Genomic DNA, 25820 nt, shown 5'->3' on the forward strand with positions numbered 1-25820 from the left:
TTCCCAGGATGTATTTGTTGTTCTTTAGCTGCTCTCCTCTCTGGTTTAGAGTTTCTGAAACAGTAGCAGAAGAGAGCCGCAGGGAAGATTTAGTTTGTCCTCCACAGAGCAGGGGACATTTGTCTTCTTTATTTATTTATCTTTTTTTCCTGCGACGTACAAATAGCTGAAGGCTGTAGCAAGCAGCGGTCATCAGTTAGACTCAGCACTTCCCCCTTCTTTTCCTCCTCAATCTCCTCGCCTCCCTCAGCTCCTTCTCTTTCCTCTCACCCGTCCTCCACCTTTACCTGGTAGCCTGCTGACCTCTCAGCACACAAGAGATCTGTGTGTGTCACTGCGAGTCCCTCAGGCGGTATCCTCCACCAGTGAAGCAGCTGTTTTCCTGCGAGCAGGAGGAGAAGCAGCTGCTGCCTCTCTCTCTCTCAGATTCACCGAGTTTTCTCTGTTATTCATTTACTGACTCGACGTTCGCTCGGAGCCAGCGACTCTTCAGTCTGACCTCAGTCACATCAGCAACCCGAACCTAATCCTGCTCTGTGTAATGGATGCTTCTGCTAAATTACACATAAATGCCTCGGCTACCATTGAGGCAGGATTAGAGGCAGAGCAGCCAAAGAGCATACTTATCTAATCAGTGTTGGTCTAAAAATGAGTCGAGAGAAAAGTAATTATTAACACTACGTTGTTCATTTTCCTCCTCAAAAGTTTATCTTTACTTTTAGGTAACTAATGCAGCTCTTTAATCATGACATTTATCTTTTTCATGCAGCTGCTCATGAGGCATAAATGATCTTTAAAAACAGGTAAGACATAAAATGCTGAGGTTTGATGTAACAGGAGTTTCTAGGAGGTCTTAAAAATTTGCCAAATACATCCTCAGAAGAACAGCTGTTCGCTTAAGAAAGCCTAAAGGAGCAGCATGGTGGCGCTGTGGTTAGCATTGCTGGCTCACAGTGAAAAGCCCTGCGTCACCTGTGATAGGCTCCAGAGTCAGTAGCTTGTAGAGCCTCCTTTAGCAGTAATAACCTGAAGTAATGGTTTTATGTCTTTGACATCATTCTAGAGGAATTTTGCCACATTTATCGCTTCGGCTCATTGAGGTTTGAGAGCGTTTGTTCATGCACAGCTCTCTGAAGGTTCCCAAACAGCATCTCAGCCAGGCTGAGGTCTGGACTTGTTCCACTGCAGCACTTTGATTCTTTTTCTCCAGTCTGCTGTGGATTTGCTGCTGAGCTTGCATCACTGTCCTGCTGCATGACCCAAGCTTTAGATGTTGGACACATGTCCTCACATTTAACTCTAGAATACTTTGACTCAGTAAGACTTTGAAAGGTGCCCCAACTGTCACCCATCCACGCCGTGCTGATAGTTAGTGTGAGGTGTTTGTGCTCCAGACTTGGTGCTGTGAATCATGGACGGACATCTCCACTTTGGTCTTGTCTGCTAGAAGGACGCAGTTCCAGAGGTCTCTGGGTTTATGTGATGCGACTCCGCAAACCAAGCTGTGCTGACATATTCAGGCTTTTGTCCTGGCAAACCTTCCACAGGAGCCATGAAGCCTTCAGTGTTTTTCCCTTATTAATAATCTTTCTCACTGTAGAATGATCGACTTCAAGTTGCTTGGGGTGGACTTATAACACTTCCCAGAGTGCTGGGCAGCAACATTTGCTTCTTTAAGATCATTGCTGATGTCTTTCTTCCAGAAATTCCCTACGAGCGAGTGCTCGGCGATGACGGGGAAGAAGGGAGGGACAGCCATCTAGACAAATATCAGGAATTAGCATTTCAGCTAAAGTATCGCCCTCAACATGTCACCATTTTCATTTTCTGGCAAACTTACAGCGATCAAATTTCCCACACAGCAAGCAGTGAGAGGCGAGAGGAGACATGTTGCTGAGACGTTCCTGAAAAGGAAACGCTGACTGAAATGTTCATGCTCAAGCCTGTTAGAGGGAAACACGAGTACAACAAGACACCTGGACAGGTGCACGTACTTTTACTCAGCTTTCAATGAGCGGTTAAACAAAACTTCCTTTCAGTCTGCAGATCTTTAAGTCTGCTGCCAGTGACAACCAGTGGTGTCCAAAGACTTCACTAATGGACGGGCGATAATTAGACCTCTGAGGTGTCCTTACTCTAATCTTCTTGTCCTTTCCTCTTCACCCTCGTCTGTCACCCTCATCATTCACAGCCTATCACAGTCTTCCATTGCAGCGACACCTGCCTCTCTCTCACTCCGTGATGTCATCTCTAATTAATTCATTACGGGCTGGAAAAAAACAAAAACAGATTGAACACAAAGCGACACAGGTCGATCAAAACGAGAGGACGGCGGCATCACATGCGCTGCTCTTCCTCTACTATTTCCACCTCTCTCACTTTCTCTTCATCCCCCTCTCCATCCCTTCGGGCGGTTCATCCATCCTGCCCACTCAGAGACAGAAATAGACTGATGGAGAGCAGGAGCGCTCTGCTGGGAGATGACCACCGGACGCACACACTCACTTTACTGTATGCACACATATATTAAGACAAAACAAGTAATGTATGCTCCTGCAGACCCTGCTGCAGATTTCTTCCACCTGATTCACGGCTGACAGCAGGTCTGACGGGATTCGACTCCTTTAATATTTACATGCTCCTCACAGCCTCTGGTTTACTGCAGCTTCCAGCCTTGATGAAGGCAGGATTTACATCCTGGCGGTTGTAGTGGCATGCGTTTGTTTGTGCCTAATTAACTGAGCGTATATTATAGAACGTCAGTGAGTCATTTAACACACATGCCTTCGGTTTGCCTGCATTGAGCCAGGGGGGCCTGCATAGCAGCAGATATGATGGTGGACCTCAGCTGTGGAGGGATTTTTTTAGTGGGTATGATTGAAGCAGAAACGTGTGGTTTTCATGTTAAATAACAAAAATGTAACTAAATGTAACTGTTAGCGAGTTTTCAGAATTGTTTGGGGCATTTTGAGCCTTTTTGGCAAACCGGAATGCAGGGAGAGAGCGGGGAGGAATGGCACACAGGAAGTGATCCGGGACCCTGCAGTGGCCTTCAGCATAAAGCTCACCCACTCAGCCTGGTGAGTTATAGCAGCAGGCTCTGGATACGATTTTAAATAAAGATTTAAAGAGTTACAGGTGGCTCTGTGGTGCAGAGAAAAGCAAAAAGGTTCCAGGTTTCTGGATTTTTCTGTACGGAGTGCATCTGTTGTCCCTGTGAAGGATTCCCACTTTTATTCCCACAGTCCAAAGACGTGGTCGGTGTGGGTGTGTGGTTTTCTGACTCTTAACCCTTCTGTATGCTGCTGAATCATGGAGCGCCCACAGCAGGCACTTTAGAACAATGGAGCTCCACCAAAGATCCCGAAGATCAACTCAATCGATGGAGACGCCAACATCAGTGATCTGAAGGAAACCATGATTCCCACCTCAGGAATGCTGCACCAACTCTGAGAGACAGGCCACAACACCCGTGATGCCATACACTGAGCAGAGGAAGGACAGCATGTCCCCATTACAAGGATAAGATCAAGACTGTTGGAAGAAATCTGCATGACAATGGAGAAGTGAAGAAAGCTGCGCTGAAGGGAAGTGCAAATTGTGTAGCAGAGACTTCAGCGCCTTGAGGCAACTGTTGTTGTGATTTGGTGCTATATAAATAAAAGTGAACTGAACGGTGCAACAGCATCACAAAGAGCAAGACAACTCATCCAGAAGGAAGGAAGGAAGGATTTTTTTGTTCCTACTTAGCATTTCAGCTAAGTAGCTATGATTTAGCTACTTAGCTGAAATGCAGTCCATGATTGGCCATCATGTGGCTGAAGACAGGACACCTCAGAGTCAGGAACAGGTCTAGTTACAGTCATTACTTTTCATGTAATATGAAGGACTTCCTGCACAAACACAATGTTTGAATGCTTTCTATGACTTGTGTGTACTTCCTCTTTAAGGACACAGTTTAAAGTCAGTCAGTGTAACGTAAATTTTAGTCCTCAGCTGTAGGTGTGAGGCTGATCTGTCAGCCAATCGGCTTCCAGATCACTGCTGCAGAGAACATTTGAATTTTGCAAATAATTTCCTCGGAGGATTGGACTGACGTAATGGAAATTGAAAAAAAAAAAAAAGAAAGAAAGAAAAGGAGCTATTTATCATTTTCTGTAACACACACACACACACGCCTGCACTCCTATACTTGTGAGGACACAGTTCCAGTCTAAATCTCTCACAGATCAATATCTTGCTCTTCTCTGTATTTGACTCTTTATTACTCTGAAACCATTCAGGCAATCTGCCGGCTGCTTTACACATAAACATGTTAAATAAAGGTTAAACCACACAAAGATCGCACACTCAATCGGCTGCCCTGACATTTAAACAATTACAGACTGATTATTACATTTCATTTAATATGAGTCACAAACTGTTTGACTGTCTCAGCCGGCCGGGAGCCTGCTGCTCAGGTTTAAATGCTGAGGCTCTGAAGCTGAATTTGTGTCGTGTTTTGTTACAAAGCTTACTGGTGACACAAAGTAATGGAAATTCAACAAACGCAAAGGCTACAGAGACGTTTTCCCAGGAGCGTCATACAAACATTCATCTCACAGAGAAAAAGGTAACGACAACCACTTGGTAAACCTGCACAGGCAGCCTACGTTAGTGAGTGGCTCCATGATAACCAGATGATTCAAGTCAGCATCATCACATCCTCACAATAAAAAGTTACAGCTACGTTCCACGCAGAGGTTCTCAAGCTGTGGCCCGGAGGCCAGCAGCAGGCCTCAGCAGCACTTAAACACATTCATATATCCACAGACAGCCACGTGCTCCTTTCTTAAAGCTCTTTTAGTCAAAACTCAGTTTCTTGGTCTCGCCTTGATCCAGCATGCAAACGGCCTGCTGATCTGATTTAATGAATGTTTAAAAAGATAAATGTAAGCAGGCACAAATATGACAATTACTAACATTAAACATCAAAATTCTCCGTTCTCTCTTGGCTCTTGATGGAGGCGGTCGCACTTTCTCCCTCTCCCTTATCTTTCCTGCTTGGCTTCTCATGTCCTTTGTACAGTCTCGCCGATTCCCAGACTTGTTCTCTAAAAACCTGAAGAAGAATTATGGATTTGATCAACTGTTCCCTTAACGAAACTGACACCCTGCTGGGCTTGGGAGAGCCTGATTGTCCTGCGGAGATGTTTTCTGCTGGATACTTGATGGTCGGTTGCGTCGTGTGTCTGGCGACACTCTCGATGGAGGACACTGAACGACATCTACCAATTCGGAACCACGATAACAGAGTTCTGGCTAATTGGAGCTGGATTGGCCCTGCTTATCAAAGAACAAGAAGCTTTGTGGGGTTTTGAACAGCTGTAGCAGCTGTTCAAAACCCCACAAAGCTGATCAACATGATAGACGATGGGCAGGGCTGTGAGTACTCAGACTGTGTTTATTGAATGCAATCTGGATAAGATCTTGCAGAAGAACAACAGGAATTAAGAGACCTGTGACCAGTGCCTCTTTCCTCATGTTGTGCATTTCTCTGACCCGTCTTCCCCATGTGATGTTTGTGTAATGTTGTGTATGTATGGTCGGAAGGGTAAGATGGCGCTGGCAAGGCTGGCAGCCTTAACCCAATTTCCCTCGGGATGAATAAAGTATGATCAATCAATCAAAACCAATGAGCAATCTGCATTGTAAGACGCAGTGAGTTTTTTTCTCCTCTGATGTGCTGCTGCTTCACAACGCTCCCTCCAATCCGAAGTTATTTCTGCTGTAGGCCGCCCGAAAAAGTGACAGACTCAATAAATCAAAAACAAGAGAGAATTTAATTCTGTCTCCTTTCCAGAGAAAAACAATCAGCGTGAGGCACCGATCACTTGGTAACTCCCGTACTGTGCAGGGATGAAGGCTGCAGTGAGAACGGGCCAATTAGACGTAGATTATCCATAAATCCCACATCCGAACAGTAACAGTCCCACACACACAAGTGCGCGCGCACACACACACACACACGCACACACACACACACACACACACGCACACACACGCACACACACGCACACACACACGCAGGGCAGTGATGCATCATGCTGACAACACTGTGAGTCTCCTCACTGCAGTGACCGCTGGGAGTGAGCACTACAGCTGAGTTATGCTTGATAGATGAAGTGGCTACAACGCTGACAGATATGATCCCTGAAGTTCCTCTGACCCGCTTCCACTCAAAGACTTTTATTATTTTAAGAGCATTTCTACTTTATTACTTCATTTGACTGGACACGGGAGAGACTGCGGAGCAGCAAAGATCCTCAGACGGATCTTTGAACCGATGATGTTCCAGTTACACAATCAGTGTCGTTACCTCAGGCAGAGACAATCGTCACATGTTTGTAACGTATACGTTGCATAGAAATTTTTGGAAGATGGAAATATTTTGTGTAGCTTATTTCACATGTAGACAGAGTGCAGATGCCAAACACCAGGGGGCGCTGCTGGGCGAGGTTAATCAATCAGATGGTCGATTGTTTGGATATCACTGCTGCTATTTAAAAAAGAAAAAGAAAAGAAAGGAAAACATGACACGCTTTACAGGCCGCCCACAAATCAATCAACCAGTCACTTAATCAATAAACCAGTAAATTAATCATTCTGCTGTTTGCAATGCAGAGAAAAAATCCGTCGACGTGACAACTCTCGAGTTTTCTCTCTCCCTCTGTCTGTGTCCTCTCAGTGTGTGAAAACACACACACACAGACACACAGACACACACAGACACATGCACGCACTGGGAGGAATGTGGAGGAGTACAGGTCATCTGGAGCTGAACCAGAAATCAGCTGCAGGGAAACAAACGAGGCTGCAGAGTTCACGCTGAAGCACCAACTCCTTCACTCTGCAGCGTCTCCATGATCCACTCTGTGCTTTTTACACAGCAGATTCAACAGAAACATTAAACACTTACCTCTGCCTCCCAAATCGCACGATTCAAGTCATTTTATTGTCAGAGTTCTAACATCGTACTTCTCGTATGCAGCTGGTCTTGAAAACATCTGCAGCACTGATATTTCTGATATTTCTGCCCGTGCTTGTTCGCCAGCTGGCAGAATTTCATTGCACTAAATGTTGAAAGTTCAGCCACGCTCCACGAGAGAGACGTGATTTGTTCTTGATGCAGCTCCAACGGTGTGTTTATGTAACTGCCGTTTCATTTCTCTTCATTTGTTTAAGCAGGCGTCTTATTTACAGGCTCGAACATCTGTTTGTTTTTGCACTGAGCGATCCACGTGTCCTTATCCACGTCCACGCTTTCATGGCAGGTGCAGTAAAAGAACACATTTCATGGAGAAACATGGCCATCAGAGAGTTTATGTGTATGTGGTGACTGCGCCGCTGTCAGCTTGTGAAATGATGATGTAATGGCCGCGTCTCCTGTTTCTGTGCAGCACATCTTTAAAGTCAGAGTGATCATCACCATGTCGACGCACCAAATTCACCAGTGCCTGGCTGAGAGCGCTCGTAGCCCTGATCTCTGACTTCGAAGCAACCAAAGACAACAAAGATCAAAGGTTGACTGCAGTCAGTTGCATTCATCTTGGGCGTGCTGTGGTCTTCAACCACACTGTGAGTGTAACATGTGACTGTGGCGGTCTTTAGGTCGTGTCTTGGTCTGATTAACCTGATTTGGACTACCAGCTTCCTAGTGTAGATCAGTATGTGTTTTTGAGTCACACCCATGCATGCTTTACTGCTTCTACTTTGCACTTGTGTGTAATTCCCCCCCCCCCAGTGCTTTTTGTTGGGGCCAGTGTGAACACAGTAATTGCACTCGGATGTGCGATCCCAAATCGACTCCAGAGCGGTTCGTTTATGGCATGAACATGATCGGAGCTCGATCCGAACCAACCAACAGGTGTGCGGCCTGAGCTGAATAACAGACATGATAAAAAGCACAAAGAGGCGTGAGCGTGATAGCTTCCTGCATGTGAGTGTGAGGTGTGCACACGTGACCACAATCTGACCGTGTCCGTGTGTTGTCATTTTTTGGGAACAGCCCCGTCATTAATCAGGAACGTGAGAGTGCGAGGCTGCAACGCTCAGTCTCACCTCCTCATCTGCATCACTGCGAGTCTACGTTTCATTTTTTGGATTCCCGTGTGGAGTTTTTCTAACCTTTGTTTCCTTCACACTCCATTTTTCGGTTAAAGAGAGCTCGGTAAAACAGCTCTGCGATCTTGATATCCTGGGATAACAGGCTGTTCCTTGTGATTACAACTTCCCATCTTGTTTTCACAGGGTTAAAAATAGCAGTTTGGTGAAGCTGCTATTCATCTGCCATTACCCCACGATGACAACGTCGTGGTTTTAAAGAGATTTCATATGACACGACAGACTGAGATCAGATGTTACAGTAAGAAATCACGAACCATCGAGTCCCAAGAAAATCGTTTGGGGGAAGTTAAATGAATAAAAGCAGAGTTTTTATTTATTTCAGTAATAAGTGTAATCATTGTTCCTGCAAGCATGAGTGCCACAAATCTACAAGATAATTGTGATCCATCGCAGCTGTTTGCATCTGTCTGCAGCCGTGCTCCTCGTTACCAGCAAACAGACGGCGTGGCCAAATTAGCGAAGAGCAAAAATAGCTTTACCTGTCAGGTGTGTGTGGCGTTTCCTGCTGTGTTCAGTCCTGCAGAGACAAACAGAGACAGAAGAAGCTGTTAACGAGGAGCTCTGACTGACATTTACACTGACGTCAGGCGAGTACAGGCGCAGGCACATTAATGAACTGCTAAATCAGTAGCCTGTCACAGCTCATCGGCCACATTTAAACCACATGCAGTGGTGAAAACACTGGCTGCAGCCATAGACAGTATAACTATTCATGTAGGCACTGATGAAGTTCTGCTATGGAGCTGGAAGTGAGGCGTAAAAGTGGACACAGCGCACACTCGTTGGGTTAACTTCTCAGAGGTGGAAGCTCCACGCGTCTTTTACAATGCAACGATGTCAATAAGGCTGCCTGATTAAAAACAGAAATCATAATTACAATGATTTTGGTTCCTGGAAATAATATTCACTAAGATAAGTTAAGGCATTTCCTGGTTGAGCTACGAGCCTAGGCTCACCTATGGCCATGAAATGTGATTATTGTGTTCCCTTAGTGGTGAGGGGCTCAGACTAGACACCTCCAAACTGAAAGGAGCCGGCCATGGTTCAAAGACCTGACTAAGATGCCTCATTGGTGAGTCCCAGACGAGATGTTTGTGGGACGTCCTGCCAGGAGGAGACCCTGGGAAACCAGCTGGCTTTTGGGTTTATACTCAGTTGTGAACGCAGACAGCTGGGGAACCGATGTCAGCGCGCTCATTCCTGTTAAACCTCTTTGAATCTTTGAAGTCGGCTGACTGGGCGGATTTTTTGCAGAAATAGTTCTTGCGTCATCCACATTTGGTGTTCGTTTCTATTTTCTAAAGGTTTTCCTGATACGAATCCATTTTAGACTGTCATTCTAACGGTATCTAAGATTTCCCTCAATGTGTTGTTGGGAGTGAAGAAGAACAACACAAAACTGTTTCTCTTATGCTGAGGTCAGCAACCGATGTTAAGTTATAAACCTAACCGTACGGAGACAGCACGGCAGCGGTGGGTACGTGATCGACAAACGTGGCGTGTAACATCTAATCCCGCCTCCTCTGCAGCCCACGGAGATGCAGAACATGCTCGTGTGCATGAGTCACTTTCTTCCAAAGCAACCCAAACCCTGATTTCCTAAACCTAACCGACTAGGTTTTAGTTCTTAAACTCAAAAGGTGAGTTAAAGTGAAAGTAATAAAGGAGTTCAAGACAGAAAAGAAAAAATAAAAGGGTCCCAGTGGGGCACGTCGCATGTAATGCAGCGTAGAGGGAGAATTTATAAGAGGCGCGTATCACGCACCAGGGTTAGATTGCACCGGACCAGCACGAGGCCTCAGAATAAACTAATACTGTTACTGTGGGCTGCACACCGACCGAAGGGCCCCGTATCCTTCCACTGCTTCTCTCTGATATTTGTTTGTTTTCATTTGAAATATATTTAAAGTTCAAGAAAACTCTTCTATAAACGTTAATTGAATCCATGGCAAGTGTTACGCTAATTAAAATTATGTTAAACAAGCCAAATTGTAATTACTGGCCAAAATAACTGGGATTACCCCCCCGTCATAATAAGGCCGTCCTGGTAACAGACAGCACTTTCAGTTTTAAAACTTCCAGCAGACGACCTCTGTGACCCCAGCTTAGCTCCATAATAAAACCACCGCCATACAAAATACAGTACAGCGCGTACACACACACACACACACACACACACACACACACACACCGCAGTCAGCGATTCCGCTCACGTCCACCTCAAATCCCCCGAGTGAGAAGGAGCGAGGAGACGATGAAGAGGAGGAGGAGGAGGTGGTAACTGAAGGCACATTTACCATCTGTAATCAAAAGAACTCCGTGTTGGACTGTCGCCTCCCCCCTCCTACTATTCTCTCCCTCCTCTCTTTTTCTCTCTCTTCAATTTCCTCCCTTCTGTTGCAAAGCATGAGCAGCATACTGATGGTGGGATTACACACACACACACACACACACACACACACACACACACACACACACACACACACACAATCTAGTGAGAGAAGTAATGACTTTCTGCCTTCTCTTTCAATTCGCTCCGAGCTGCCAACTCCCACTGGGTCACCGTGTGTGTGTGTGTGTGTGTGTGTGTGTGTGTGTGTGTGTGTGTGTGTGTGTGTGTGTGTGTGTGTGTGCGCGTGCGTGAGAGGGAAACAGAAAGAGCAAAAGACACGAGGGAGGTGATACAACATCTCCAATTAGCTGGGCTGGTGGTCTGTTTGGGGGGTTTGGTGTGTGTGGCTGGATAATGAGGCCACATGGTGGAGGTCTTCAGGCAGGTTCAGGACCTGAACCTGCTCTCTGGACTTTCTGATCCACCTGATTCCACTTAAAGACCTCAGTCTGTCTGCAAAAATGTATTTTCTTTCGCCCTCTGCAGAAGGCGTCCTGCAAACAGCCGCGGCAGGTCTGCAGACGGAGCTCGCTGGGCATTTTATCGTAACAGAATCCAGACGTGTACCTGCTTATCATAACTGAATTTGATTATCAAACCACACATCAAAGTGCAGTCAGGAGTTGGCTACTTTAAAAAAACTGAAAAAACAGAACCTGACCACACATTTTAGCTTTGCATTAAAAGCTGATTCAGTGAGATTTCTAACAGAGCACTTTCAGTTACTGTGGTTGGGAAAAGTGGTAGAAACGGTTAAACGCTCACGTTTAAAGTAACTGAATTTTAACAAGGTTTGGAACGAGCCAAAAACTACGAGACACACGAAAAGATGGACGTGTGCGTATGTGCTGCGCGTCGCAGTGGAGTCAAATACTTTCAATGGTCCATCTGAGAAAAAGCGTGTGCACTGAGAATTTGAGTATCCAGTGATGAAGGCCTGAAGAACACAACAGTGAACTGGAAACAGTGAAAGGTAACACAAGTGTTCACTGTAACTTCACGGCCACTAACCATGGATACCAGAGCAGTGATCAGCCACCTCTCCAGTGAGTTCCACATCCCACAGATGGAGCAGCACATAGTTTCCAACCTGCTGTAAAGCAGGCCTTTACAGTGTAGTTACTCCACCCAGGGTGAGAAACTCTCTGGAACAATAAATATCTGATAAGATAGAACAGGAAGGGCCAGGGCTGGTTGGCAGAAACAAAACTATCAAAATAAGAATGATGGTCACGATAGTAAATCGATCAATGATGTCATCATTCTCTTGGGTGGATAAAAAATAAAACTAAACTAAAAAAAGTTTGAGTTTACGATTCGCGGGCGGACGCTCCGTGTGGGTGAAACACTGCTCCATCCATGATTTAAAACTTCCAATCATCACGTTAATCACAAACTCTGCGATTTTAATTGAGATCAAAGCGCCGTGACCAGACAAGCACGACACTGACACTAATTAAAACTATGATAACTCTGGTAATTAACTTTAGGACAAACTGCTGTAGCTTTCATTAACCCTGAACTGTCTCAGGGTTTCTTTGCTGTGAAGCTTAAAGACATGGTGCTGTAGTCATTTGTTGCTGCACAGTCACAGTGTGTACTGGCCTCGTGCTCGTCAAAGGCCCACATCCACTGCCCACACTGGTTTCAGCATGTTCTAACAACCATAATGTCTCACATTAACAACCAGCTTTATGGTGCTGGATCTTTAATGCCAAATATCTTCGGCAAAGGTTCGGATGCACGCTGCTCCATTTTTCTGTCAGATTTTAAAAAGTTGAAATAAAGTCCAAGCACTGAAACTGACTGATCTTCTTTCTTTCAGCGTGCACAGCATCTTTTATCCAGTCATGCAGAAAATACACGAGTTATATCGAACATGTCTTGAACTTTCAGAACTGCGGTTATTCCCAGCAACATGAAGCAGGAAGTGCTTTTTTCTCTGAGCTAAATTAGCTGCAGGATGGATACTCGTGAAGTGTAGATGTGGGCTGGATGGCACACAAAGCAGAGAATCTGTAACAGAGGAGGTTTTGTTGTTGCTGATTCTTAAATCCATTTGCTCAGCTGAGCTGACGGCCTCGGTCCTGCACTGTAACATGAAACAGCTGTTTCTTGAAACAATTGACCAAATGAGCATTGCCATAGCGACTAACAATTAGCCAATCAGTCCAATAGGGAGAGTCAAAGCTGTTGTCAAGCACTGTTAAATTGTGCACCTCAACGGTGAGATTTTAAAAGGCTTGTTTGTTTTCAGGCATCCCTCAAGAACACGGAGAAACAAGCTGAACTGAGATGAGGCTTGAGACACGCGAACGCCCGAGTTCGAGCACTTATCTGCAAATACTTGCTAACCACCGAGAATGGTTAGCTTTGGTATAAAAGCTTTGCTACTTGTTTTAAATTGCACAGCTTTTACTTTGAAGGTTAATGGTTTGTTTCATAACTGCTTAGCAGGTAGTTTATGAAATATTTTAAAATTCCCCAATGCCTGAGTCCAGTGGGGGTCAGTTTAGGGCTATTCAGCAACCTTGCATTACTGACAGCACAGTTCAGTTCTACGCCTCCATAGAGGAACACACTAAAAGTCTTGTTGTGGATTTTGGTTGGTAGACGGCAGAAACTGTAAAAATGTAACTGGCTGGAGAATGCACTGCAGCTCTTTGATGCTTTGATTTTTTTCTGTTTTACGTTGAAGTAAGATGACCTTTCCTGTTTCTTTACTGCAGAGTTCACTACGGATGTCAAATGCCCATTTAATATCACTTAACTTGATTCTTTCTGACGGCACTATGTTTTTAAAAACTGAAGGATGTGCATGTGTATAAATGAAAAGTATCTGTAGAGAAAAGCAAGTGGCAAATGAATTTAAAGGAAAACTGAGGAAACGCTGAGCAGCAGCAGCACTCTGAGGGAGCAGAGTGATCGACATCTGAGAGAATCTCCAGTTTCCAGATTCTTCGTCTGTTTCGTATCGACGAGTGCTGCTCTGACGCCTCCACATACACAGGGAGGCGCCACCAGGTCAGAAAGGAGAGGAGGAGCTTTTTTAGGAGGTGATGGGTCCGAGATTTTGTGCACGAGTGTGTAAAAGAATCCCCCAATTCTCATTTCATGCTTCAGTGAAAAGCTTTTCAGCCTTCGTTGTTTCTCATCCTCACCTTCTTTCCTCTTCATCACCCTCCTTCTTTTCTGTCCTTTCTCTCCCCCTTTGCTTCCTTTTTCCTTACCTCTTCCATCCTTTAATCTTTTTCCTTCTATCCTTGTTTCGTCTTCTTTCTCCTTTGTTCCTCTACTCTCTAAACATTAATGATATTGGCCCTTCTTCCTCTCCTGCAGCTACTTCTGGGACAGTTTAGAAATAAATCCATCACCTGTGTCGGTGCCATAAAACCACTAAAAGAAGAAAAGAAAAAACCTGTATTTGGGATAAAAAATGTTTTGCTACAATAAAGTGTGAAAAGTGAAGCTTATGTGGAAAACTTTACACTAACATGCTTTTTAATGCTGTAAACTTATAACTCATCATCGTGTAACTGATTTATAGGTTTAGCTTGCTGACCAAGATTTGCCAATTCAAGCTCTCATCCAAATATCAACTTTTTGTTAGTCCTTTATTTATCCAGGTAAAAAAATCTCATTGAGATTAAAAATCTCATTTCCAACAGAGACCTGGCATCATGGCAGCAAAAGTCAAAATCCTCTGAAAAGAAAAAAAACTAACCTTCAAAATGTGGAGTGAAAAGCCAAACTGCAAAGTAACCTTTTATATTTTTATATTTTTTTCTGGATTTTTTAGTTGATATTCTGTTTCTCTGCATTAAAATAAAACTACAATAAAAATTACAGACTGTTCGTTTCTTTGTAAGTGAGCAATTACACACTTCACTTGGCCTTCCAACATGAGGAGCAGATATGTTATAGAAAAATGTGTTTGTTTATAATCTAACAGAAGTAAACTGAGATCAGATCCAAATGTTCCCCAGGTACATAACAACCAGACAGAGTTTCTTCATACCTATCTGACAGCAACATCTGGGTAACAAACCACTAAAACAACCCTGCAACAGCTGCTCGCTCACTGACAGAGTCCAGTCACAGACAGCTTTGCCTGCTGCGTGAGAGCACGATCACGTGCTAATGGGGGAGCAGTCACTGGACAAAAAGATGTTACACGTATAATGAGGAGCTTTTGGGGAAAAATAGCCATATCTAGAAAAGAAAAGAGCTAAAAGCCAGAGAAAAAGATAACAGACATCCCAGGGCATCGAGAAATACTGTTATGTCAGATACTGCCGGCAGTGATGATGATGATGATGATGGGCGATATATAACCGTTGTGCACATTTGGAGGATGGAGGGGGGGTGGTGCACTAAGATGGTCAGAGAGAAGATGTGGATCATTTGGGAGCTTTGACCTTCGTTTTGTTTACACTCACTTATTGTTTTTACTTCATTTTTAAGATCATGAAACAAAAACTACTTGGTTCATATTTAGGAAACATCATGCTGAGAAACGACACTTCACTGTGTGATAACAGTGTTCTTTATGAGGTGAGGCAGGTGTGAGACGTGTTTATATATTACACATTATCCGTTACTCTTCTGGAGTACATTACTTAATTACTACTTGTTACCTGTTGAAGTTCAGGGTCCGACTGCTGGGCTGCACTCTGGGTTCTTGGCTAGCTCACCGTTAGCATGCTCGCTGTGTTAGCAGTCTAATGCAGTTGTTGCTGTCTTGGATACAGTTTGCTTTTTATAATCATGCTCTTGTCTTTTTGTGCAGTAAAAATAAGATAACTGCAGAACCTTTGTAACGGATGTAACAGCATAATAGTTACTGTAATGTAAATACTGAAAAATGTAATGTATTTACAGTAACGCTGTAACACTGTTGCCAAACAGTGGTGGTGTAACGCGTTAACATGGTGACCTCTGCACGATCGTAAGGGAAACACAGACACAGCAAGTTTCTGAAGTTTCTAATGATTCATAGACAAGTCAGCTTTTTGGGAAAGTTGCGAGGAGCTCATGCTTTTTGCTGGTAAACCCAGCACGGCATTTAGAGACGTGTTTGAAATGTCATCGAGGATTTGCTAAAATGTTGTCCCTACAGACCCTGGACATGAGATATCAGAGAAACTTTACAGCAGGTGTCAAACTGTTGTCTGTCCTTTAAAAGTCTTTGTCAAAAACAAATGTTGGAAAATGTGGGTCGATCCGGTAGCTGATCCCGGGATAGCTGTAGGACATGAACTCTACAAGTATTCAGTCATCAGGTGTGTCCCCGCTGTAGAAGATGAAGCAGTGAAAGCAAGCAGAGTATTTTGGGATGGTGTCTGTGTCCGTGACCGTGGTAACAGTCGTTTCGACCACCAACAGGTTTCCCGCGGGGGACAAGAAAATCATCTGTGACCTTCATGTGAAACTCACTTCACTTCCTCCTGCTGTCTGTCTTCACCCTGTTCTGTCAGTCTGAATCACTCTGCTCCATTTCTGCACAGCGTGTCACTGCTAATGGAGCCCCACGGACACACACACGCGCACACACACACACACACGCACACACGCACACACACACACACACACACACACACAGTGACCTAATCAGTACCTCTCCTGGAGACGGTGCTGGAGAGTTTAATTCTCTATCCAGCTCTTTGTGTGCGCCTCCATCCGATGGGCCATCATGAGATCATGTCTGACTGCTGCTGTTTTATTCAGCACTTCCACTTCAGACGTACCCAACATGCTCGGCGACGCCAGCGGCACTAAAACACGTGGATGTTATCTTGAAGTTTTTAAGATTTTAAGAAGACACCTCTAACTTCTCCCACCACCGTGCACAGACCACATCAGAGACGCACGGGTTATAACTCTCCTTGATGACTGATTTCTAAAGTCGGATTTTATGACATTTTCTTTTACTTTCTTGTCCCTGTGAAGGATTTTAGAGCTAAAAAGTGCGAAATCAGATACAGATTTGTTCTTTTTAAATAAGCTCACCTCACATCATGCTGTTTGCTGCTTATCCTCAGTTAATACACTCACAGTTAAATTTTACATACAAGGTAAATAACTGAGGGTAAGAAGATGCTTTTCTTCTATCCACAAGACAACAGCTTGTTCACACATCTTGTGCAAACAAGCCACAGTAATGCTCAAACTGGATAAACACTATAAAATATGAATACAGATTCATTATAATTACCTCGTTGGCCTTCTGTACTGATCAAACTACTGAATATAAGGGACTCCATCTGTGGTATTGGGTCCACTTGTCCAACTTCTAACCCTGTGAGGTCCAAGTCATCGCTGGTGATGACCTCAACCCTGTCGCTAACGCTACCACAATATACAGGTTTCTTTTCCCCTCAGCTGTCCTCAACCATCTGGGAAGAAACCAAAATAAAATGGTTGCTCTAACCAACACGCAGAAGAACTAGAATCATTTTATCCTAAATGACTTTTTTGGATGGGGTTTGGAGCTAGCCTTGGGATCTTCACCCACAGAAATGTAGAACTCACTGATTTCATCAAACTGGAGCGGACTTTGTAAAGCAGAAAATAAACAGTGTGTGTACAGATTATTGTTCAAAGCCATCAGCCTGACAATGAAATGAAAATATCATTTTTATGAGCTCCTTCAGTATCTGCTTCTAGAAGCTTAATCCTGATGACTGCTGACTACACTAAATACTGGCCGTTATCCCCAGAGGCTAAGTCAGCAGACCAGACGATGGGTTCCCACACCGGCTCATATCAGTAGAGTTTGAGAGCATGAAGTAAAAAGCAATCATTTTTATTGATTGCTCAGGACAGAATTAGCAGATTTTCACAGGAAAAGCAAAGACAGGTTCAGACTGGGCCCAGAAACCTCTGGCAGTAAATGTGGATTTAGTTACCATTTAAACAGCAGACTCCTCCTCTCCTCATCGTCTTTGTCTCTGATTTATCACAGCAGTTGTGGATGTTCCACAGTCAAATGACTTCTTACAGCCTGCAGTTAGTTTGGCTCCACTGCTGCTGCAGAGAGCATCGCGCTTTAAAACTGCTGCTCTATGAAGAATTTACATTCATTAAAAACTAAAACCTCCCCTCCTGCCTCCCTCCATCGCTCTCACCGAGCGTCTCTGAAGGTCAGCCGCTCCAAAGCAGCGGTCTATAACGATTACCAATTTCATCAATTCTGCTACAGTGAGGGGGAGGGCGAGGAGGGGTTTTAAATATAACAGTGCGAGGAGGGCGAACACCAATCAGAGCTGTTCCAGCTGTATTTTTTATACATCCTAAGTGACCTTCTGTCTAAATGAAACAAAGTGAAAAGGACAATTAAAGTGGAGGAGATTTATGAGGCGATTTATGAGACGCTGATGAAAAGTCACACGGCAAACAGAACCGCCGAGAAAACACTGCGGCGTGCCGGGGCTCAGAAGGGAACGACTGGGAATGCTGTCGGCGCTCCCTGGAGGCCGCAGGTGTCATTGCAGTCACAGTGAGAAGGTGACGAACGGAAAAAGAACATCCCAAAGATTGATGTCTTCTTACAGCCTAAAACAAGAGGAAGGCTAAATGTTCTTGGGAGAAGGTTGAGTTTCTGCAAACATCGTCCACAGAAATGATATCAGAAAACTATCAGAGGTCAGGGGTCAACAGAAGTAATGGTTTTTCCCATTCAGACTCAGGAATATGAATCCGGTCTCCATTAATCCTGACTGGGACTTTGCATGACCAGATGCCGAACAGCAGAAACACCTGCAGATTTAAAGGACCCTGAAGGCCACAGGGCTGAGGTCATTACATGCATTACATTTTACTACATTAACTACTCCCCATATGAAGTAGTTGTTGTTGTTACATGGCTGACAGAGGTGATGGCTTATGACACCAGCTATCAGCTTTCAGTCTTGAGATCCTTCCCCGTGCACCTTACCTCAGGTGACCCCAATTGGTCACACTGGGTGGTCGGGCAAGCTCTCACCAGTGGTTTCATTCAGGTCTCTCTAGGTTACCATGACCTGGATGAGTGAGAACCTACCCACACAAAGTAACTGTTCTGTTGTGTTACAGCACAGCGTGGAGTGAGATGCAGTGTAACATAATAACAATTTAAACCCGAGGCTACAGTCGAACACGCACGTGCAAACCCTTTTACCGAAGGGATACATATGACCTGAAAACCAGTCGAAAGATTTAGACAAATGGTAACAGATTGTCCTGCAGAAACATCCTCACTGCCTGTTTCCTGTTAGGATCTGCTCCGGCTGCTTGGATTGGGCATTGCTTGCTGCTAGCTTGGTGTTAGCATGCAGTCTTGGCGGGAGCTTTTAAAGAGTCAATGTCGCGTTGTCCAGTTGTGGACGGTTGTTTCTGACCTGCAGTTTGAACTTTACGTCGTGCTTTTGTTTTTCGTGCAGTAAAGTTTGCATTCATATCACCACTGCTCAAACTGCTCAAACGTTGGAGACCACTCTGTTATTTTCCTTCCCAAATTCTTTTACCACCCATCGTGCAGATAATTAAAGAATGTAACAACAGTAACTACATATTAGTTTGATAGATAACAGTAATGTGATTACTACATTTAATACAGTGTTATGATTATGTTACAGGAATAATAATAAAATGAAATGTTCAAAGGACACACTGACCGACCGAGTGTCGTTCACATCTGTGGTTACTGATGTCAGCAGCAGATTTTTTTAGTTTATTAAACACAACGGACACAATCATCCAGACTCAGAACGCTACGACATCTTTCCCTTTGCATGAAATATTTACACGCACCAGCTTCAGCGCCCTGCATCAGGTCCACACGGGATTTCCTGGATGTGAAATTTGAACCTCTTAGATAACAGACAGTTTGTTTTTCCATTCACATGCAGAGGAAATAACAAAATGCAAATACACCAACACGTGGGCTACTTGGCACCTTTTTTTTACTTTCCATGTTATGACGCAGATCAAATTCTGTATCACACGTGTGTGTGTGTGTGTGTGTGTGTGTGTGTGTGTGTGTGTGTGTGTGTATTCATATCTTTGTGGGGACCAAAAACTGGAAGTTTACTATACTTGTGGTGACCAAAATGCCCGTCTCCACAAGTTTGAAGGCATTTTTGAGATACAAAAATGTGTCAGGGTTAGGTTATTGTAAGGGATGGGTATTCATTTTTGATGGTTAGACTAAGGGACTAGGGAAAGCATTACGTAAAATAGATGCCCCCACAACATATGAATACCCAACGTGTGTGTGTGTGTGTATGTGTGTGTGTGTGTCGTCTCTGCTGACGGGTGGTGCTGTTCATCCTGTCCTGAGGTTTCCCATTAGCTGAGCTGAGGGTGCCGTGTTTGAGTTTGAAGGGCATAACATGCAACAATAACTGCAGCTAGAATAAAAAACCTCTACCTTCAATCATTTGTGTTATATTTGAAAAACATGTTACGTTTTTATGGCTCTCATTCCACAATATGCTGTTTCACTCTTGATGATTTATATATATCAATGTGTGCATGATGACAGTTATGTAATCCTTCTATTATTTGCCCATGCAAATGTGATTTTGCACGCCATCTTCTGCATTATTCTATTTATAATGCTTCTGTATGTTTAATTTGAGGGTTTTTTGAAGTAAGCAGTCTCCTTGCCAGCGAGTACACAACAGTAAATAGAGTCATGTGACACAGTGAGACATAATCTTCTATTCTTTTATTTCTATTCTGTCCTGACACTTTTATTACTCACTAAAATAATTGTTCCTTTTCTTGAGGTTCTGTAGTCTGAGGCTGCCTCCTAACTTTGCTACCAGCATGATATCTTCCTTTTCCCTTTGGCGTAGCCGGAGACGCCGTGATCATTTTCCCCCGTTTGTGTCGATTGTTTGAGGTTCTTGGTGTTTGTTGCATCACGCACGTGCAGGAGGAGCACGTCTGTCAGGTTTTTTTTTTAAAGCTTTACTTCAAATATTTTAAAGCAGTCTCACTTTTGCAACACACAGATATTAATGTGAGTGAGAACGAGCAGAGATGCAAACAGAGGTGATACATCAGCCCCGATCAGCATCAGTACTCCTGCACTCAGCGAGCGCTTTATTAGGAACACCCGGGGGACATGTTTGAAAGCTGAACTAAAATGTTATAAAGTATCATTTATGTCGAACTGTAAGGACCATTTCAACATGAGGATCAACAGCAACAACAAAAAGGTCAACGAAAACTGTCCTGAGTAGAATTAATAACTGCTACATTAAGCACATTTGACACAATAACACCTCCCTCCTTACAAAATATTACACATTTGGTATAATTGTGTGTTTTTTAACATTTACCTCCAACACTGTGAAAAGCAGCTCCAGCAGCCACAAAGACCTGCACTTACTCTCCCAAAGTCTCCAGGGTCCAAAATGCTCTCTGTTTTCCATCTGGATACACATTGAGTAAACTGCACATCTCATTACACACTCAGAGCTGCAGGGAACGAGCAGACTGCTGCCGTGTGACTGTGGACGAGTCCAGAGACGAGTTTTCACTTTCAGAGCAGCGATAAAGCAAATTAAAAAGTAATGCTGAGTGGAATCTAAACAGCTCCACAACAGAGACGAGCAGCCTCGTCCCACTGTGTGTGTGTGTGTGTGTGTGTGTGTGTGTGTGTGTGTGTGTGTGTGTGTGTTCGTTTCTAAAGACCAGAAGCGTCCCTGCTGTTCTTTACATCTCTACATGTGACCTCGGTGACCCGGCGCTCGCTCAGTCGCTCACACATGCTGAGATTTCCATCCCTGTGAGGACACTCAAGCCCAGATTACACTGAACGTGGACACGGACAGCTGGAGACCCGACGGCTGAGTAGGCATTCCCGTTGTAGTTCTTTGAAGTCCGCGGGGACTCTGCCGCTGGGGCACACGCACACTCGGTGCATTGTAATGTAAATTCTCTGCAGATGCGAACAAGGGGTCAAGAAAAAACAAAAACACAGGCGGGCACGTGGATCCTCACGCTCACCCACTGTAACAACATTTTTGTTACTCTGAACCAAGCAGACTTGAGCTCATGGAAAGTATTCATCCAGGCTTCAGTTAAAAAACTGAAATTAAACCAAAGCTAGGTGAGGAAACAAACATCCAGGAAGTGAAAAAACATGAATTAAAGATGAAAGAAACAAAACAAAAAGGAAGTAATATTAGGACCACTCAAGATAAGCAAATATAATAAAACAATAAAATGGAAAAATACTAATAAAAAAGGAGCTTTGGGTGGATGTTAAGAAAAAACTTTTAAAGAAAACTTTCAATAAAATTTGTAAATTTCAGAAAAACTCCAGAGATCAACAGACCAGACGAAATGTTATTAGACCAACGACACAACAGCACCTCCGTCCAATCACATTATTGATGCAGACGACAAACTACGAGCTGAAAACTGACTAAAATCTCCAACCAATGAAAACAGTCCAAAGTCACAACCTGGCTCGGAGCATCATGCACGCTCAGCGTGCTTTACGCTCCGCACAATAAACCAAACACACACGCCCACTTTTTAATCAGACTGGTGTTACAGAGCAGGGCTGGTCTTACAGGTGGAGCCGCTGAGTCTCCTGCACAGACTTCTCTCGCTGCCATTAAGTATCGGGATGAAGTCCTTGGACCCACTGTCACGCCCCACGCTGGTGCATGAAGGAATTGATATCATTGGCTGGTTCCCACAGACTTGCATTGCCTAAATCTAACAGAACACATTTTGTTGTCCGATGTCACCAGGTTGCACCTCAGAGTGTCCAGGTGCTCAGTGATGCCCTGGTCCAGATCTGGGAGGGGATCCTCTATCGGCTCATCAGGAGCACGGTCCGAGGTTCTCGGGCATGCGTACGAGCACGTGGGGGCCATCCAAACTACGGAGCACCATCGAAGACATCAGGTGTCTTTGAACTCATCCCTGAAGGTTGATTACTTTCATGAAATGATGTGGCATCCTTCCATTCCTAACACATCACTACAGACGCCCAGCATGACTGTTTTCAAATTGCTCCTTTAATTTTTGAGCAGTGTATACTCATAGCATGAATCAATATTATGGTGCAAGGAGTCAGACAATGACTAGGCCACAAACCCAGGTTGAGCTGCTAATGTGAACTTAAGGCCTTCTAAAAAACCCAAAGAGCTGCCTGGAGGTGTTTCCAAGATGACTCCTGAGAGGTAGTTTTGCCCCTAATTTCCTCTCAGTGTTTTATTATCCACACAGCATAATGTAGCACGTTTTGGCTTCACAGCTGTGGTTCTGGGACTTTTGAGGTTTTTCTTTCTTCCCCTATATGATGAAACTTTACAAAAACCTTTAAATCACAACTAAATTCAACCCTTGATCTGCACGTGACCCAAACCCGACCTCTTTTTATCAGGTCGGAACCATAAAGAGCTTTTTGAAGATCTGAAATAATCTGAGAACCAGATAAAATGTCCTCACTTTGTAAGGAAAAGCGATCTCATTGGTCCTCACAGAGACAGGTATACGAGTACAAACACACACAGAGAGAAGCCGAGCCGCCTCGCACGCTTCAAACCGCCGACTTTCCAAATGAATCAATATTAGAGAAAATAAACAAGAAGAAAAGGGCAAGAACAGGAAGAGGGAAAGTGCCGAAAACAAACCGAAGCACAGGAAGTGTGTGTGCGTGTCTGTGCGCGTGAGACCCTGCACATGTGTCAGGCTCCAACCTGTAACAAGTTCGAAGGTCACCCAGCGCCATCGCCGTGGTATCGACCTTGCTCAGCAGGATCAGCTGACGTGCGGGCATGACGTCGTTGTGCTCAGCAGCACTGCAGCAGCTCAGCTGGGTGTTGATAGGCTGCCCAGAGCGAGATTCATTCAGGTTGGAGCTTTTCGACCATTCGATTGTCAATAAAGCCTGAAAATTGTCTCGTGAGGCTTCTGTGGGAACATCGACCCTTTTTGCAAATTCGATACATATTTAGTGTCACACAGCGAATTTAACATTTCAAATTCACATTCTGAACAACTTCACACCACAGTTTAAAATAATGTTTAGAGCCAAATGTAGCAGAATGCTGCAGTTCATTTCAGCATGCTTCGACTGACAATCAGCGCCCCACAGCACACAGCAGCCGTTTCACTGCGTGACATATTTAATCAACATTTAGAGACCAGACTCACTATCTGCAACACAAAAAGACTCACAACACGACATCACTCATGTGACTGCTGTGTGTTTTTTAAAGCACTCTCTGTTCATGTGCAAAAACACACATTCTCTGCTTTGACTGTTGAAACGGGTCTGAGCTCATGTGGAGACAGAGTCACGTGACACAAACCAGCTGAAGTCTCTGATGAAACACGAAGTGACAACACTGGAAGTGCAGCGAGAGGAACAGAAGGGCGGGAGGTCAAAGGACAACAGCGATGTGAAGCGGCTCCAGGCTCCAGTGTCATCGTCATCATCGCTTCACACGCACACACAGATGTAGTGCGACGCGTGACAGCGAGCCGTCTGTCCTGAAGCTGCTTCAGTTTTTATTTCACTCTCGACAAACTTAAAGAAAAGAAGCTGGAATATGTGCAGACAGTGTGAGTCCACAGCGCCGGTGCAGCTCTGCAAAGAGCAGCGATGGAGGGGAAACCAGCGTGACCGCCCATCAATATGAAACAAAGCCTCAAGAAGTACCACACACAAAACTCACAGCCCTGAGCCGCTCGCTTCATTTCACAAACCTGACAACACAGAAGCACAGAGGTGGACAGTGTTCGACTTTTTTAACAACACTTTTTAAAAAAATGAAGCCGGCACCAAAGTGTCAAAAACTGCAGTTCCTCTTATGGCCACTAGAGGCTCCCACAGCAGGTCAGTTCCCACAGACTCGTGGGTTAAATTAGAAGCAGAAATCAAATCTGTGGGTTTGATCCTGCTTTATAACAAACCAACACTGGCATCAGTTTCTTTAATAACTAAATTATTCAGCCTTATTCGTGGGCTCGAAGTTAGAGGCGTGGCCGCTTTGACTGACAGGCGGAGCCTCACCGCTGCTAAATGGAGTCACTGTGTTTGTGCCTTTCAGAGCATTTTTAATGGTATCGTCTAACAAAGAATTTGGCCGGACACGTCACTCAGACAATCCCACGAGTCTTTACACAGGTTTTGGTTTCTAGAATTTATTTCTAGAATTTGTTTATTAGCAGGTGTCACTTCTGTGTCATGAGCTTAACAGTCAAACCTCTCGTCCAAATATGGCCACTTCTGACTAAAAAACAAAACAAAAACATAAATACTTAAAAATGACCCCCCAAAAATCAACAATCAGTGGCCAACATACGATTGAGGCTTCAAACTACACCTGGGAACCATGGAAACCAACAGTGACATCATGGTAGTTACAGACGTGTTTTAGAAAGCGGGTCCAGCTGCTGAAAGTGTGTCACATGATTAACCTTAATTATTAATGAGCGTTTTTACACGTAGTTCATTTATGACACAATTACGTCATTGTTCTAACACGAGACTGTGGCTTTATTCTTTACTGCAGCCAAAAATGCTGCAGAAAATGAATCCTAAACAATATGCAGATCTATTATTTATTACTTTTTAAACTAATCAATTATTTTAGCTGATTGGTTATATTTTTTTCCAAAGATCAATGCTGGAGAACCCACGTAGTTGGGTGGCGAGCACCTGTTGCTGCTCTACCACCTCCTCCTAACACACAACACTCAATTACACAGCGAACACAAAGAAGTGCCACGTGGTGTCCAGAGGTGTGAACACAAATCAGAATGACCTCCTATAACTTGTTCCTGTGGCTCACGCAGCGATGAGGTGGAGTGTGGGGTGGAGTCTTTAGCGTTACCCTCTTTAGCCGCACAGCTTCCTCCGTGTTGGTTGGCTGACTTCGATCAATGGGGCTAAACCCCCGACGCTTCCAAACAGGGTGGCTGTGTTTTTCTCTCTTTACCGCTCGCCTTCTTTCACAGCTCGCCGAGCTCAGCAGCCTCATCCGACAGCAGAGACCGCCCTCTGGTGGCTCTGCAGTGCATTACAACGTATTAACTCCGTGCAGCTCCTCCCGATCAGTTTAAGAGGACAAACGCTGAAAATTGTTTATTTCTGAATACTCTGGTACGCTGTAGTATTTTCTATTTGTTGTTTTGTGAAGACTTACTGGCATTAAATATAAATTCTGCTGAGTGGCGAGCGTAAAACTCGTGTGTGTGTCCGTTAATATTTAAAGAGTCTGGGTCAGTGAATGTTTACATTCCAGTG

General features: G+C 44.2%; 1 protein-coding gene across 5 annotated transcripts in view; it reads right to left on the reverse strand.

The window, feature by feature from the left end:
- Positions 1–25820, reverse strand: part of LOC120728069 (extracellular sulfatase Sulf-2-like) — a 104919-nt gene that overhangs the window by 76255 nt on the left and 2844 nt on the right. For 4 of the 5 annotated variants that reach the window (XM_040022757.1, XM_040022760.1, XM_040022753.1 and 1 more), the window contains exon 2: positions 8646–8683. The gene's annotated coding sequence lies outside the window, so the exon portion shown is untranslated. Of the gene's footprint in view, positions 1–8645; positions 8684–25247; positions 25259–25820 lie in introns of those variants that run through there. The other variant, XM_040022754.1, reaches the window with a different exon arrangement.

The sequence above is a fragment of the Simochromis diagramma genome, unplaced genomic scaffold (assembly GCF_900408965.1).
Source record: "Simochromis diagramma unplaced genomic scaffold, fSimDia1.1 OVJJ01000308.1, whole genome shotgun sequence".
NCBI classification, from domain to species: Eukaryota; Metazoa; Chordata; class Actinopteri; order Cichliformes; family Cichlidae; genus Simochromis; species Simochromis diagramma.